This window comes from Tursiops truncatus, chromosome 16 (assembly GCF_011762595.2).
Source record: "Tursiops truncatus isolate mTurTru1 chromosome 16, mTurTru1.mat.Y, whole genome shotgun sequence".
NCBI lineage: Eukaryota > Metazoa > Chordata > Mammalia > Artiodactyla > Delphinidae > Tursiops > Tursiops truncatus.
Genome location: NC_047049.1, coordinates 64,658,781 through 64,675,665, shown reverse-complemented (window position 1 = coordinate 64,675,665; position 16,885 = coordinate 64,658,781).

The following is a 16,885-nucleotide window of genomic DNA, read 5'->3' as shown; positions in this document are numbered from 1 at the left end:
TAGGGTTTAGAGAGCTAAATTGTACCCTCAATGGCCAGTTCCAAAGACTCAAACACCCTATAAAAATTTGGGGCAGTTAACACTACAAAATTGAAAAAATTTTACGTCTGCTGTGATTCCTCCTTGTCACCTTAAATCCCATGTTTCCACCCCATTGACTCTGCTTTTATGCATCCTCCCTAGCTTAGCAATTCTCAACCAGTGGCTTTTATATCCTGGCAGCTTATTAGAACCAGCAGAAGAGCTTTTACAAAAGATTTCTGTCTGGGTCCACCCCCAAGGATTTTGATTCAATTGATCTGGGGTTGGGACCCATGTGTTGCCCACGGTGACTGATGCTCTCCAAAAGCTCTGTGGGAAATCACTCTGGTTTGCCATGGTGAATGAGTGTCTAACAGAAGAGGGTAAAACAAATATCAGAAAGAAAGAATTAATGTCATGGAGTTTCACATGAGTTTACAACTTAATGACTCATATAACGTCATACAGAAAAAATTTGCTCAAGATAGCTCTGTATATTGCAGCCAGGATCTTGAAGAAAGAGCTGAACATGTGAATGCTACCAAAAGATTGAAGACAAGTGACTCTTACTCTAAATTTATCATAGGTGTAATGGGAAGGCAACTGAAAAGCTTTCTGGATTGCACTGACAATTTAAAATGTGTACATTACAAGAATTATTCTAGCTGGATCCAAGAAAATTGATTGGAGAAAGGCACAGATGATCCCCAACCTTTTTTGTTTGGAAATAATCTGAACATAGATACCATTCACTGAGAGGTAACAGAGGAAAAAGCACAGTCTTACAGTGAGATTAGAAGGAAACATAACAAGTTCTAATGTGAATGTGTTGACTTTTGGGTAGCACAGGAGGAAAAAGAAAAAACAAATGGGAGATATGTATTTGAGATCCATGCACATACAGCTGGGTTTTGAACTCACAAGAATGGATGAGCTTGTTCTGGGAAGGTGTGTAGACTTTCTTTGGGAGAAGAGAGTCTAAGACAAAAGTTAGAAGAACGTTAAAGCTGGAAATCAGAGAAACATCCACAAAGCAGATTAGAAGGAAACAACCAGAGGGGAAGAAGGAAAACCAGGAGAGTGTGACATAATGGGTGTCAAGAGAGAAGAGTATTTATAGAAGGAATGACTGAACAGTACTTGTCAAATGTTGCAACAGTTTTAATGGAGGGTAAAGCAGAAATCTGATTATAGTAGATTAAGGTGTGGGTAGGAGGTAAAGTAAAAAGTAGAAACAAGTACAGTTACCTCTTTAAAGACATTAGTGAGGTTGATTAAAAAGATTTTTCCTCTTTCTTTTTTGAATCATAATATACACACAATGTGGTACTAAACTTTAGATTTAAGAAGAAAGAAATGTGAACATTTTAGTTCTGATGAAGAGAATCTAGAAGAGAGAAAGATGGTGAAACTAAATGAGAGAGAAAATGATAATTATTAAAATGTGCAAGGTACCTGGGATGAGAGCAGGGAAGGTAGAAGAATTAACCTAGCTTTGCGCTGTGAGGAGGGAAAATTCCAGAATAATGGGCAGAATGGAGGAAACCATGAACATGGATGCAGTACGGTTGGAGTTTTGGTGAAAGGATATGGAGGCAGTTCTTGTCTAATGGCTTCACTTTTCTTGTTGAAGGAGGAGAGATCTGATAGTGAGGAAGGGATAGTAGAACCCAAAGTTTGAGGAAGTGGAATGGGCTTGAAAGAACAACTAGAGAATCTGAGAGAGAGAGAACTGATTGGGAATTACAGAAGAATCGCCAAGGAGTGTCGAAACCCCAATATGTTTCCTGAGTTAGAAATATAAGTGTACATTTTTAGGAGTAGTGATGGCAGAAAGTATGTAAAAGCTGTGTAAGTACTGACTCACTTTAGGCTCTATACCATCCAACAGAATGTTGGGACTTACAGAAAAGCAAACAGTATTCAATAATAGAAGTACAATAACCAAAGCAAAGACTTGTCTCATATCTACCGTACGAATAGTAGTCGTAGTAGCAGTAGTAAACATTTTTTGAGTATTTAATGATTTTTTTATGTTAATTGTATTACATGAATTGTAGTGCATAGATGGTCATGACTTATTATTTTCAATGGCCTAATGAGGGAGCAAAGGCTCAGAAAAGTCGATTAATTTTCCCAAGGTCAAGCAGCTACTAAGTGGCAGAGATTTTGGACAGCTAATATAAGTCATGTCCAGAGGAAAGTGAGCAGGACAGCAAAGGGTCCAGAATCTCTGAAATATAAGGAAGAGTTCGATAATTGAAGATATTTTGCCTAAATAAGACTAGCAGCAGCAAATAAATATTACTTTAGTACTTTAATAGTTGCCATATGGAAAAGGAATTAGACTTTAATATGTAGCTTCAGGGAGCAGAACTAAAACCAATATGCAGAAGCTGCAAGGAGGTAGATTTCAGCTGGAAAGAATGAAGATTTTTGTAGCCACGAGAAATATGGGTGAAACAGAAGGGGGAGTTTCACAAGTGAAGTTCCAGTGTCTGAGGTGTTTGAGCCAAGGGAAGGGGCGTTTGGGAAGGAGTTCAGACCCAGGGGCAGAGAGGACAGGCTGGCCTAGATGAAGTCCAACACCCTTTCCAATACTGCAAGTCTGCCTCTGGTGTGCACTTTATTAACCCACGATACACACTGACTGCTTTATTTTCTCCCCAGAGTCAGACGTTTGGCAGATACATAAAGCACTTGGATCACTGCTATGACAATATTTGGATATAACAGATAAGAAATAATGCTGTGCCAAGTCTGCTAGGTCTGGACTTTCAATTGCTTCAAGAGCTCTAATAACTCAGATGAGAGAGAGAGGAAAAGAGGGGGGAGGGGGAGGGAAGGAAGGACTCTGGGAGGGAGGGAGAGAGGGAGAGGGGAAGTAGAAGAGAGCTAGAAAGAGAGAGAGACAGAGAAATAAAGAATCCTTTTAGCTTGCAATTTAGCCTCTTCCCAAGAGCAAGCAAATATTCTACAGACCATTGTGAAACTGTTGCCTGCCAAAATTGTCCTTTTTGAAGTTTTTAAAAGATAATCCATGTTTCTACCACACTTCTTTATACTCTCACATGCACCTTTACGCGAAAGCTCAAACGAGATTTTGAAGCTCTTCTCTGAGCAGAGTTCAGTGTTTCTGGTGTAGTGCCAGGCTGAGTGAGATTTTTTTTTTTTTCCCTCTTAGGAGAAGGCATGATGGAGCTATATGCTAAGAAGTAAGATGCTCTCTGCTTCCTGAACCTCATGCCAAGAGAGGGTCCATGCTATATTGTATTTGACATTTTCAGCCTTGAATTGGCTGCCAGATTTGTTAAAAAGAGTAATATGCTTTACAGGTTCTAGATAGTAAGTTCTGAGTTTTGATCCTGCCCTCCCTTAGAGAACTTTTCCTTATAAAGCAGATCTTGTTTTTTAATCTTCTAGCACATTGCTGTGTTCTTTCCTCCTGTTCTTCCATGTGGAGAATATTATTTGTTTGTTTGGGATGTTAGGATGCCACAATTACAGCCATCACGCCAATTCACCAGGATCCATGGGCGTCATATATATATATATATGCAGTCACTAATATGTGCAGTAAATCCTGCAAAGATGACCATTATATTTTGAAGCAAATGAAAAATTCTTCACTTACTACAGGAGTTTCTTTCCTTCATTTGTCTCCTTCTCCAGGAGCTGTAATCTTTGCAATTCCTCTCAAATCTGGCCCAAATATTGCTGAACAATATACTTGCATATTTTGTCCTTATGAACCACTGCACGCCTGTTTCTCTATGAATTTTACTTTATTAATTGAATATAGACTTCTACCCATTTATCATAACATAATATATGGCAGCCCTAGTCGCCAAATACCATTAAAAAATACCTCCACGACTTTGCTACTTGAAAATCAGAAGACTGTTTTACTCTTTCCTTCAAATCATTACAAAGCTATTGTATGGTAGAGACAGGCATACAGTTAGGCCCTGGTTATTAACAATTTCCGGAGGGAAATTGCCCATGGCAACATCACGGCTGAAATATTTACATTTCAGTTCATCTTTTTTGCCAATTGTTGAAAGCAAATCAAATCAGGAATTTTTGACAGTAAGCAGCTGTAATATAAAACAAACACGGAGAGGTATATACTCACCATGGGGATGTATATCCCTTTCAATTTAATCTGTCTGATGAATAGGAAGAGAGATACACTGTTTTTGTTTATCTTTTGTTTTTTTTGTTTTGTTTTTTTTTTTACAATTTTCACCTCATTCTGGGTAACCTATCAGAAGACGTGGGCTTGAGTCCTGTTTCTGTCACTTTTTAGGATGTGACTAACAAACCATCCTCTCTCTCCCTCTCTCTCTTTCTCTCTCTCTCTGCCTCCATTTATTCATTTGTGAAATCAGGGTCTGGGTTAGATAATCACTAAAATCTCATCCAGCTCTAAAATTCTGTTTCTATGAGATGCTATTTCTGGATGAGCAATTAGGAAATAAATAAATGATATGATATGATATATCAAGAATATGGTAGCTGAAAGGATATGAGAGACTAAACTATCTTTTTTAATCCCTGAACAATTCAGTGGGGAATTATTCTGTCTCACTAAAAATATACGAGAGAAAGGTAACTTTCTGTGTTACATCTTCATGGCAAACCAAGTCAACGGGCCCATAGTCAAGTGCCAGCATTGGAGAATTAAAGTGTCAACCCAAAATGGGTATAAAGCTGGGAAAAAATAGGTGTGGCAAATGGAGGGTACCCTGAGCATCGGCAACTTGACCATCTCTGTTTTTATTTTCTTCACAGTCTCTTTCTTTCTCTCTCCTTTCCTCCCTTGCTCTCTCTCTTTCTTTCCTTCTTTCCTTTCTCCCTGCCACGCTCTCTTTCTTTCTCCCTTCCTTTCATCCTCCTGCCTCCCTCCCTCCCTTCCTCCTTTTTGTCTTTCCTTTTCCTTCTTTCATTCATCCAACATTACTCATTGAACAGATATTTATTGAATACCTACAATGTAAATGAAACTCTTCTGGGAACTGGAGCTATGCGCTGAACAAGAAAATTTCCCAGCTTTTGTGGAAATTACATCTAGGTAAATAAACAAAAAATAATAAGAAAATACTTAAATATATAGATTCAGGTAAATATACAATGCTTGACATAATGGGATAATGAGATAAAAACTGACTAGGAGAGAGGCTATTTAGATAGAGACAGAGAAGGTTTCTCTGAGGAGGTGACTTTGAGCAGAGACCTACATGAAGTGAGAGAGAGAACCACACAGAGATTCCTGGAAGGAGCTTAAGTTTTACCAACCTATTGACTAAGATCTTTGCTTCCGTTATATTTTCTAACTGGCTGTTGTTAGAAAAGACTTATTAACTGTGTACTTTCAAGGTATATTTAAATGCATGGAGACCAGGGAATTTAACAAAAATAGAGTACTTCTAGGAATAAAAATATTATTACGGCAATATTCCTGGTTCTAATAGAGAATAGAGAATTAGCCCATCCATTTGGGTTCCAGAACCTTCCCTGCCCATACACCTGGTGACTGAGCATTGGCTAATGTATTGGAGAAGCTCTTTCTCTGTCCACTTGTATACTTCAAGGCACCAGTGTGGTTCTTTGAGATCCCTAAAATATTATTTGATATTCTTTTGACCGTGTATTTGATTCATGAGGCAGTTGGGATAGGTTGCCTTGTGATATGCTTTGAACTCCTAGCTTAAATCCTAAGGGTAGCTGGGGTCTTCTCCATAATCCCTTAGGGACAGCTTTCAAAGTGCTGTAGCTCTCAGAGCTGTGATGGTGAGGAAAGGTTATGGGATTGAGCCTTGCAAAGGTCAGTGACAAACCTGCTATCTCTGAAACAGATGGTTAGTTACGAAGGAGCCATGATAAGAGAATGTGAATGCATAGAAAATCTATTCTAAATTTAGAATTCAAACATGTCTTACTTAAGATGGGAACCATAATCTACTTTCATAATGCTGGCTTTATTTAGGATGATATAAGAAAGAGCCACATGAAGAGTTTGCCTCCTCTATAAAACAGTTACTGTGTGTGTCTATTATACTTTTTAACGCTGCTTGTTGCAGCAATAATTTTCTCTTAGAGGCAAGATGGTATGGATGATGAAATGTAGGACCGTAGAAAATATCAGACAGAATTGGGTAGAAATTACAACTTGCCACTTATAAAAATGAATGAACTTGAGAAAGTACTTAAACTCTGCTGACCTCAAATCCTTCTTCTGCAAAATGGGGAACATAATACCTAAAATGAGCATTAAATAGTATCTATAATGAACCAGGTGTAATGCCTGACATACAAAATAAAGCTCTTAATACCTATGACTTTTCTCCTCATTTCTAGATTTTTTTTTTTTTTTTGAGGAATGTTAACTCATTCAGTATCTTAGGTATCAATTAGAATTTTTTTTTTCTAGAAATGGATTTGGGCTTTGAAATAATACAGATTAATAATCATAATAACAAAATGTGGCCATGAAGAATAGTGTTTAAAGCCACAGGAATTAGATGCACCCCATAATCCTGGGTTTGAGTTTAGGTTCTGTCTCTAATTAGTCTTGCTATTTGCTGGCTTCTCCCCATTCTCATTTGTTTATTCCTCTTCATCTCCCTATTCAGCATTAGATTGCTGCAGGGCTCAGTTACTGGATCTAAGTTTTTGTCTATCTACTCTTACTAACTTCTTGATAATAAACAATATCATAGTTTTAAATAAAACTCCCCAATTTATATCTACAACCCAAACTCCAGATTTATATGTCCAGCTGCCTCCTGGACATCTCTACTTGGCTATTAAGAACGTAAGCTCATCTTGTTCAAAACAAAATTCATGATCGTCCCTAACAAACCTGCTCCTCCTGCAATCTTCCTCTTTCAATTAATAGCAACTCCTGGCCCTCCAGTTGCTCAAGTCAAAAATTTTAGAGTCAGCCTTACCTCTTTCTTTTACACGCCTCACTCAACAAACGAACTAATGTGACAGTTCTATTTTCAAAATATATTCAGCATCCAGCTACTACTCACTACCTTTTCTTCCTGCTCTCACCCTGGATCATTGTATCTCTCTCATCAGATTACTAAAACAGCCTTCAATCTGGCCTTTCTACCTCCTCACCTATTCCCCAGCAGTCTATTTGTTTTAATTTAAGTATAGTTGATTTACAATATTATACTAGTTCCAGGTAAACAGCATAGTGATTCAGGATTTTTACAGAATATACTCCATTACAAGTTATTACAAGTTAGTGGCTATAATTCCCTGTGCTATAAAATATATCTTTTTTGCTTAACTATTTTATACATAGTAGTATGTATCTCTTAATTCCAAATCCCTAATTTGTCCCTCTCCCCTTCACTCTCTGCTTTAGTAACCGCTAGTTTGTTTTCTGTATTTGTGAGTCTTTTTCTGTTTTGCATGTACATTCATTTGTATTATTTTTTAGATTCCTCATATAAGTGATACCATATTGTATTTCTTTCCCTGACCTTTTTCACTAAGTATAATATTGTCTAGGTCCACCCCTGTTGCTGTAAATGGTAGACTTTCATTCTTTTTTATGCTTGAGTAATATTCCATTGTGTGTATATACACCAAGTCTTCTTAAGCAAATTGTCTGTTGATGGGTATTTGGGTTCCTTCCCTATTTTGGCTATTGCAGATAGTGCTGCTGTGAACACCGGGGTGCATGTATCTTTTCTGATTATGCTTTTGTCCACATATATGCCCAGGAGTGGAATTGCTGGGTCATATGGTAGTTCTATATTTAGTTTTCTGAGGAACCTCCATACTGTTTTCCATAGTCGCTACATCAATTTACATTCCCACCAACAGTGCACAAGTGTTCCCTTTTCTCTACATCCTCCCCAACATTTGTTATTCGGACACATTTGATAATAGCCATCCTAACAGGTGTGAGGTGATATCTCATTGTTGTTTTGATTTGCATTCCTCTAATAATTAGTGATTTTGAACATCTTTTCATATGCCTGTTTGCTGTCTGTATGTACTCCTTGAAAAAAATATCTATTCAAGTCTTCTGCCCATGTTTTTTTTTTTTTTTTTTTTTTTTTGTGGTACGCAGGCCTCTCACTGTTGTGGCCTCTCCCATTGCGGAGCACAGGCTCCGTACACTCAGGCTCAGCGGCCATGGCTCATGGGCCCAGCCGCTCCGCGGCATGTGGGATCTTCCCGGACTGGGGCACGAACCTGTGTCCCCTGCATCGGCAGGCAGACTCTCAACCACTGCGCCATCAGGGAAGCCCTGCCCATTTTTTTGATTGGGTTGTTTGTTTGTTTTTTATGATAGAGTAGTATGAGTTGTTTATGTATTTTGGTTATTAACCCCTTGTTGGTCATATAATTTTTAAATATTTTCTCCCATCCCATAAGTTGTCTTTTCATTTTGCTGTGCAAAAAAGCTCGTAAGATTAATTAGGTTGCATTTGCTTATTTTTGCTTTTATTTCTTTTGCCTTTGGAAACAGATCCAAAAAGCACTGCTAAGATTTATGTCAAAGAGTGTTCCCATCTGTGTTCTCTTCTAAGAGTTTTATGATTTCAGGTCTTACATTTAGGTCTTTAATCCATTTTGAGTTTATTTTTGTATATAGTTTGAGGTAATGTTCTAATCTCATTGTTTTAGATGTAGCTGCCCAATTTTCCCAGCACCACTTGTTGAAGCAACTATCTTTTCTTTTATCCATTGTATATTTTTGCCTCCTTTGTCATATGTTAACTGACCATATGTACGCGGGTTTACTTCTGGGCTCTCTATTCTGTTCCATTGACCTATGTGTCTGTTTCTGTGCCAGTACTGTGCTGTTTTGGATATTGTAGCTTTGTAGTATATTCTGAAGTCTGGAAGGCTGATAATTCCAGCTTTGTTCTTTTTTCTCAAGACTGCTTTGGCAATTTTGGGTCTTTTATTGTGCCATATAGATTTTAGGATTATTTGTTCTAGTTCTGTGAAAAATGTCATGAGTATTTTGATACCCAACAGTCTATTCTTAACTGCCAGGGTGATCTTTTCAAAACTAAACTTAAATCAGGTTATTCATTTATTCAACACCTTCAATGTCTTTCCATTTTATTCAGAGTAAAAGCTAAGATCATTACCGTGACCAAATGGTACCACCTCCTATATTTGACCTAATCTTTTCCTCATCTCCCTTTTACTCATTCTACTCTGAATATCTAGGCTATTGATCCAACATATCAAGTATATTTTTATCCCTAGGGCCTTTGTACTAGCTGTCCCCTCTTGCTGGAATTCTTTTTTCCTCAAATGACCATATGTGTCACATTTTTACCCCATTCAGATTTTTGCTCAAATATCAATAAAGTTTTCCTTAAGCTCTCTATCCAAAACTGATCTCCACTCCTATCATCCCACATTCCTGTTTCTTGCTATATTTTTATCCAAAGAATTTCTCACCATCTAACAAAAGAAAATAAACAAAAAGGAGAACATGTTGTATGACTCCATTTATGTAAGATTCTAGAAAAGGAAAAAACAACCCCAAGTGATAAAACTGATAAGTCAGTGGATACCTGAGACTGAGCTAAGGATGACTGTAAAGAGGCATAAGTGAATTGTTTGAGATATTGGAAAGGCTCTCTGTCTTGGCTGTGGTGTTTGTTACTTGGGCTTATTATGCATTTGTCAAAACTCACCTCATTGCACACCATAAATGGGTGTATTTTATTATATATAAGTTAAGCTATAATAAAGTTGGTTTAATAAGTAAAAATCATCTAGGAAACTCAAGTTGAACTAGACTCATTGGTCTTTCTCATTAATATGAAAACCTTTAGAACATCAGATTACCCTTTATTTAAAATATGTACTAAATTGTAGTGAAAGAGCAGAAGAAAAGTTTAAAAAGAAAAAGAAAAATTAAATTATTATGTCTTCCCTTGAATCAAATTCCTTCTCACTGAAGTTTCCAACTGCAGACTCCATCTTAATCCAACAGATTTTCTGTTCCAAGTCAACCGTGACCTATTGCCTTGGTCAAGATTCCCAATAACAGAGATGTCAAGAAAGTAATTGATATTTCTAAAATGTTAACTGTTAATAATGTGACCACAGGAAGGTTCAATGTGTCTACCAGAGCTGATATAATTCTCTGTATAGAAAAGTTTGATCTCAGCCAACTTTTACCCCACTCCACTAAATTTTTCAATAAACATGTATGTCAAGCAAAAGAAAAAAAAAAAAAAAGAATTTCTCACCATCTAATACCTTATTTATTTATTTATTTAATTTATATCACCTCTTGCCCATTAAAATGTAAGCTCAATGGGGTCAGGGACTTTTATCCACTACTATTTCCAAGGCCTGGTGCAACCAATATTTGTTGAATGGACTCATGAATTTCGATTATGTTTTTGTTAGAATTTAGCATAAACGTTCAGGAGAGTGCCTTGTATATAGTAAATACTGAATAAATCATAGCTATAATTATTATGAAAGAACCAACTGAATCAGTATGTATGTATTTTTTTCAATGCTGAACAATTGGATCAGTCTTATTAGACCATTCATATAGCTAGTTTCAACTACACAAATTTAAGAACATAATGCCATTTTTATTTTTAATCTTAGTAAAACATTTACCTTGTTCAAAAATAACTTCATAAAACAGAAAAAATAAACCTGTAGGGAGAGAAAGATATTGCTTTGTCTCCAGGGTTTAGATAAATGCACCAAAAGAAAAACTATGCATACCTTGGCCACTATTGCTAAAGGGCTAACTTTTATTAGCCTTAAGGTTGCTAATGCAGCCTTTATCACTGAAGAGATTAATGTAAAATTGTTAAGAGCCTGCCAACAGGGTAAATGCTTCCAAAGAGATGGCATGAGCAGCAAGGTAAGACATTTCAGTGCATCAACATTTCTTATTATTTCTCACTGAAAATGTTAAATGGTTGAATCAACATTTGGCAGATTTAAAATTCAGCCCAGCAATTAGTTTGTAAAAATCATACAGCTTCAAAATGCTCATTCAAAAAGTGGTAAGTTGCCCACCATCTATACACATCACAAATGAACAAGTCTAGTCATCACAAGTAAACCCTACATTTGCAGATGGAAAAATCCATGAATCTTAGCAAGTAGAGGATATCTGCTGAAAAATTATTTATTGTTTATCTAAAATTCGAATTTAACAGGATGTCCTATATTTTATCTGGCAACCCTATTCATGGGTAAATTACATTCTCCAAAAATTCTGCTGTTAAACTATGCTTTCCTGAGTATCCTTAGAAGTATTGGTATCTAAAGAATATTAATTAACCAATTAATTAAAATGTACATTTCTTACAATAACAAAACATAAAATTTACCGACTGGTGGCTTCCCTGGTGGCACAGTGGTTGAGAGTCCCCCTGCTGATGCAGGGGACACGGGTTCGTGCCCCAGTCTGGGAAGATCCCACATGCCGCGGAGCGGCTGGGCCCGTGAGCCATGGCCGCTGAGCCTGCGCGTCCGGAGCCTGTGCTCCGCAACGGGAGAGGCCACAATAGTGAGAGGCCTGTGTACCGCAAAAAAAAAAAAAAAAATTTACTGACTCATCTTTCTGCATTCAGGACCACCAACTTCAAAAGGACACTCAGTGTAGACCTGTAGTCCTGCTACATTTGCCTGGAACTTTCCCGCTATCCTAGATAACAACGTCCTAACTTTTCTTGTCTCCTTAAATTTTAACAACACTACCACTGTCCTTTGTCTTTGCAAGTAAACTTGCTTTCCCTTTGATGAATAGAAGCAATTGGAGAAGATCTTCTATGCACTCTCTTCACGTCTATTCACCACCACGCCCCACCGCCCATATCTATGGCCATGTACTCTATATTTTTTCTGTCTCAGTCCTATATAAGGCCAGCCCTCCTTTTATGTACTAGATCCCATTTTGCCTCTCAGGGCTATTTCTCCCACAACTGTTGCCTCTCTCTCCTTCAAAATCAACTTTCTCTTCTCGAATGCATTATTCCCATCAGCCTTCAATCATGTGATAAGAAAGAAAAGAATAAAGGAAGGGAAGGAGGGAGGAAATAGGAAGGGTGGGAGAGAGGGGAGAAGGGAGGGGGGAGTAAGAGACAGGGGAGGAGAGGGGAGAAGAGGAAGAAGAAAATGCTTTCTTTAACCTCATATATCCCTTCAGCTCTGATCACAATTTGTTGCTTCTTCCTTTATAGAAATACTACTTTAAAAATTTACCTATACTTTCTGCTCTCAATTCATTCCATCTTACCTTTTCTCTTAACCCCACTCCAATCAGGATGCTAATCCATCTTCCCCCAATGAAACTGTTCCTGTCTAGGATAACTCCACCTAGCTGAATCCACTGGCAAATTCTCAGTACTCATCTACCACAAACTGGGTGGGCTAAAACTACACAAATGTATTATCTCACGGTTCTGGGGGGCTCTAAGTTCACAATGAAGGTGTCAGCAGGGCCACGTCCCTCTGAAACTTGTAGGGAAACTCTTCCTTGCCTCTTCCTAGCTCCTCATGCTTTGCCAGCAATCTTCATCATTCTTTGCCTTGCAGGTATAAAACACCAATCTCTGCCTTCGCTATCACACAGTGTTCTTCCTGTATGTCTCTGTCTTCACATGGTTATCTTATTATAAGAACATCAGTCACACTGAAAACGAGGCACACCTTACTCCATGTTGCCTCATCTTAACTAACTGTATCTGCAAAGATGCTAGTTCTGAATAAAGTCACATTCTGAGATACTGGGGGTTAGGACTTCAACATATCTTTTCGGAGAGACACATAATATTTCCATTTGAATGTTGGACAGTTATCTCAAACTTAGCATATCTAAATCCCAATATCTGACGGGGACCCTAAATAAGGTCCCTTCTGCTTCCACAGCCTTCCACATCTCAAAAATGGTTACTTCATTCTTCTGATTATTCAGATACAAAAATCTATGGAGTAATCATTTCCTCTTTTCTCTTTACAATGCGCATCAGATGCATCAGAAAATCTTGTCAGCCTATTATTTCTCACCACATCCACTGCTGCCACTCTGGTCCAAGCCCACAGTGTCTCTCCCCTTAACCATTACAATCGCTTCTAACATGTTTCCATACATCCAGGCTTACCTTATTACTATCTATTCTTAACACAGAAGCCTGAACCATCCTTTGGAAAAGGCAGATCATGTTACTACTCAGCCTAAAATCTTCTAACTACTCCCCTTTCTTTCAGAGTAATTGACAAAGTCCTTACAAGAGCCTATAAGCTCTTCCCCCCATGACCACTAACCCCCAGACCAACACACTATTCCCCTTAACATGCCTTAGAACTTATTCTTCGTATTTGGAGGGTCTCTCCTCCTCCACATTTGTCCCAGATACCTTCAGGGCTCTCTCTCTCTCTCTCTCTCTCTCTCTCTCTCTCTCTCTCCTCTTAGTTCCCTGAAAAAAATATCCACATAGCCATACTTTCTCTGATAAAACTTTTGTTTGTTTGTTTGTTTTGTTTTTTTACAAAAGCAACCCCTTACCAGGACCCCTATCACTCCTTTCCTGCTTTATTTTTCATAGTGGCCCTAATGCCATCTGAAACACTACAAATTTAAAAAATCACCTCTCTGACTTACTGCCATTCTCTCTACTGGAAAGTAAGTTCTAAAAAAATTGAGATTTTTGTCTTTTTTTCCCCCACTCTACTGTTGAAATAAGGAATCAGTGAGTCAATCATAGAAAAACCTGTCAAAAATTAAACAGGATTCAATTCTGTATACCAAGTTCAATGTCTTATGGTCACTGAATGCTTAAGCTGAGCAAAATAAATAGAAAGCTGTCAAGACTTACGTAGTCTTACAGAAAAATTAAAAGCCATTATACTTCATAAATTAGAGATATGTATTTTTTAAATTATCATTAATCTCCAAAGAATCGTTTTTGGTTGGACTAAGACTCCTATTATTTATATATTCTCTTCTCTGTCACCTTAAGTAGTGACATTATTTGCTGGTTAATATTTTGTTCCCCTTACCTGCTGCATAAAAAAATAAATAAAATAAAATTCAAAAATTCCAAAAAAAAATATTTTGTTCCCCTTAATAGAAGATTAGAACTTGTGTAGTCACTTCAACATGCAAATTCAGCTTAAACCTCTTCTGCCAAATGTGTGGTACTAATTTTATATTTTATATTAATTTTTCATCATATACGAAAGGTTAATCTTTTATACAAAAGGTTAATCTTTAGTCTCTGTCCTGTTGAATACTTATCAGAAGTTTAATCTCCCCCAGACACTTTTCTATGAATATTTACAGGGTTGACATTGAATAATAAAATGAAATCCCATGATACTCTTGCCCTGTCGCATCTCAAATAGTTAAAAAAAATAAGTGTCAATCAGCTTTATAGCACTAAGCAAGTCACACATAGCTCAAGGACCCTAAATTTACCAACCAAAAAGGAATAATTTCTGGAATGTTTGGAGCTTGGTGGGTAACTGGTAGTGACCTCCATAAACATTGGTCCCATCTCTGTGCAGAGAAGAGCAGCTCTTGGCCTGTGATTTCCTTGTGAGGTCGAATGAGACTGGGCTGGTAATTCTGAGCCTTGCCGGGCCCTTTAGGAAACCATCAGCATAGGCTGGTCATCTTTGGTGCCGTGATGATGACAGGCTGAGAATCTGGAAGCATGATTCTTAACTGAGTGAAATCATCTGAGCATGTGCTGTCTCCCCTGATTCCTCCTGGTCAGGGCAGAACACAGCAATCAGGCGAAGCACTGTTGTTACTACCAAGTAAAATCCCATGGGAAAAAAAAAAAAAAAATCACTCATACTCTCCCTTGGGAAATGATCATTTGAATAGCCCCTTTTAAGGCCCATTTATTATTATTATTCAATTTTGTCCTCACAACAATACTACAAAGCTTTGGTTTTCAACCTTGGCTGTACATTTGAGTGACTTAGATTTTTAAAAATAAATAAAAATCCGGGCCCTCCTACAAACTAGGTTAGGACACAGACACCTCAATTTTATAAAGACTCTGCCAATGATTACAATACACAATAAGGATTAAGAATTACACAAGAAAGATTGACTGGACCAATGGTGTCATCTGATTTACAGGTCAGGAAAAAGAGGCTAAGTGACTTTTCCAAGATCACATGGCAAGAGATCTCTTCTTTCAATTACATCATGGTGCCCCCTTCAACTTCCCCAATCTCCCTGTCACAGAAAAATTTTCCTCCTTTTCAGCCAATGAAGTGTATTTGAGTTCAGAGGAGACAAACACAAAAAAAGTAGACTAAAGTGGGAGTAGGAATGGTTCATGAAGAATAATTAATCATTATGTTACAGTCACCCAATCCTCCCAGACTAAGTCAGCATTGGAGAGCTGCCAGATACTTCACAGTTGTGAAACTGAAACAAGGAAATCAGGCAATCACTACTACCACTACTACTGCTGCTACTACTACTACTGCCAACAACAACAAAAATAAACACAACAACACTTTTGGCACTTTACAGATTACAATCCTATTTATACTGTAATTTCAGTAACAACTCCCATAAATGCAAAAGCCATACAACTTTATCCTACTCTTTTTAAAATACACCTTTTTATTTCAGATACTCTGTGCATAGGCCTAGGCATCAACTGAGTACACATGTGAGAATCTCTACTCAATGATGAGTCAGAAAAAGTCAACTGACAGATTCTTATAAACCCTGTCTAACCTCCTTGACTGACCTAGTTTAAAGCCAGGATAGGCCAGTAATGCTACCTTTGTCCAGAGAAACCTTAAATGCTGATGTTTTAGAAGTATAAAAGACCCCCAATTATGGAGAGATGATAATGGCAGAGACTCTGACTAGCAATGTTTTTGTATAACAATAACTTCTACTTTTTAACATAAAACACCTCTTTTGGGTAATGAAGTTTCTTTCCCTCCTATTCTCCCTGAGATTATACTTTCTAAAAGTGACATTTGTGTCTCATATGACAACTCAAGGTCCCAGCCTGGTAACTGATGACTTTTAAGTACTTGGTGAATTGCTTGAGCGGATGGGGAAGACTGGGCAATAGGAACATCATTGTCATATCATAAATTACTGAGTCATAGAATCTTAGATTTCTAAAACTAGAAAGGATAGATGTAATCGAAGTCCAACATATTGCATGTAAGGATGTTGGTGACCTGCTGAATTCTGGACAAAGCAGATAGCAGAAGTCATCTGCATGCCCTAATTTCCATGTCTAAGAAGCCAGAATGTCTACCTTGGAGCATTATATAATCTAAGTTTATCTAATTCTGTTTTTTCCTTCAAGATTGCCCAGTATCACAAAATCAGGAATGAAAGAGATGCTAAGGTCATCCTGTCCATTTAGGGATTGAATCTTTTCTTTCCTGTCCCCTACACCATAGGGTTATGTACATGTATGTATACTGGGTTATGTAGGATATAGTATATCTCGTGACAAAGAATATTATTCCTAATGAAATAACCATTTCCATTTTTGGATACTTTGGACAGGTAACTTATAATATTTAGCCTAAATACTGCTCAATAATTAGATCCCTTTTGTCATAAAACAGCTTCTCACATATTTAAAGATATGTATAAGAACCGCTTCCATTTCACTTTCCCTAGAATAACCATTCTTTGCCCTTTAAAATTTCTTCATGTCACGCCATCCTCAATGTTCTCTTTGAATATTATCTAGTTTTGAAATATGTCCTAAAATGTGCTATTCAGAAGTGAACACAATATTTTAAACAGCTAAGAACAGTAGAATTTTTCTTTCATTATTCTAGACTATTCGCTATTAATAAAGCCTATGCATTCTCAATGAGGGTGATA